Source organism: Corvus brachyrhynchos, unplaced genomic scaffold, assembly GCF_000691975.1.
Source record: "Corvus brachyrhynchos isolate BGI_N302 unplaced genomic scaffold, ASM69197v1 scaffold323, whole genome shotgun sequence".
Lineage (NCBI taxonomy): Eukaryota > Metazoa > Chordata > Aves > Passeriformes > Corvidae > Corvus > Corvus brachyrhynchos.
In genome coordinates, this window is record NW_008237253.1 from 98,869 (window position 1) to 100,602 (window position 1,734).

Here is a 1,734-nt window from a genome sequence, read left to right on the forward strand (position 1 = left end):
CTGGCAGGAGGCAAAGCCAGGGACTGGGCAGTAGGAGCTTGCAGTGCTCCTGGAAGCGCAGACCTGGAGCCGTGGGTTAGAACTCCCAGGAGCTGCTGCCTCACTCAAACCTTGTTTAAAGCTCAGCATCCCTCCTGCTCCCTTGGAATGATTGTTGCTTCTGTTGTTGCTCTTTCCCGATCCATTATGATTATTATTGTAAATTGCCACTCCATTTCTTCCATAGCCCTTTGCTTCCCAGAGGTGGTGCTTTAGGCAAGCCCCTCCAGCCTGGGAAGGGGCTTTTGGCTCCGGACTCATTCCCAGTCCCCATGAGCAGCTGGAGCTGTGCTGTCCCCAGCAGGTGCCTTTCCTTCCTTCCCTGCTGCACTTTGGCTTTTCGAGGGCTCTCTGGGGGGCTGAGGGAGAAGTTCTTTGTCACTCCAGGGCAGCATAAGCCCTGATCCCACTAAAAGCAGGAGGAATCATTTCATCCTTGTTTTTGGATACACATTTTGTGTTTTCTCTCTGTTGCTGACACCATGTGGTGAAGCAGCAGCTCCCAACTTTTCAGTGCTGCTCCCAGTTTTGTTCGTAGCTGGTAAACAAGAAACAGTAACTTGCTGCCTTGGGGTAATTGGATTAAGGACAAGGCCTCCCTCTTCATTAATATTCCAGAGAAAAGCTGCCAAGGAATAAAGTGAGACCTTCCCCCAGTGAAAACCTGCCCAGTCCCATGCTGAGTTTGCACACACACAAGGCTCAATCCCTGCTGGAATCCCTGTCACAGCCCCCAGATAAATGTGCAGTTTAAGGTCTCACAGCCTCAACTGGAAAATGTCCTGCCTCTGGATGTGGAAAATCAGTTTTTCATTGTTACAGCACCAGCTGAAGGTAATTATGAAGTGGTGCAATGGTTTTTATGTTGTGTGCATGGAGGAAATTCACAGGAGCAGCCAATGCTGCTCCACCTTCATGGACAAGCCTCTGGGTGTGGGATCTTGATTTGTGGGTGTGAAATTTTCTCACAGAATCCTCTGAGGCTGAAACAAAGACAAGGAACTTTCTGGGATGGGAAGAGCCAGAGCGAGTTGTTGTGGGAAAGGAAAATGAAAGATGGTAAGTGCTAAAACCTTTGTTCTTCCCTTGTCCTGAGCTCTGTAATCGGGAATGGGTCAGCTCTGGAAATTTCCTGGAGACACTGGAGAATGATCCCTGGTCTACTGAAAAGCGGGAAAATCCCACTGGCAAAATGCAGACCCTGAGGGAGGACAAAAAGAGCAGGACCGCGGCCTGCGAATGAGAAAGGAGAGACAAATGTATGGCTCATCCTGTGCCTCAAGGGACCAGGAAAAGCCCTTGGCTGAAAAACTGAAGTGTGTAGATGCAAAAATGCTGCTAGCGAGGATTTTCTTGCTATTTTCTAAATCTGTGAGAGACTTTTCTCTCTCACAGAAGAGGTAGCAGGGAATGTAAACAACCAAGCCACCTGCAACCTTGAAAAGTCTTGTTTATGGTACAGTAGAAAAATATTTTGACAATGGATGTTTTAGGATTTTAGCCAATCACCCCAAGGGGTGGCTGATCCTTGTCCAATTAGACTATAAAGAAAAACGTCTATAAAAGAGTTTGTAAAATAATTAAATAAATCAATCTTGCTGCACAATTCCTGCCTGCTGGATCTTCTCTCCTCCTCCTCCCTACGGCTGCGGGACACGGTGATATACCCTAGGGCCTCGGCCTGCGGTAATAGAA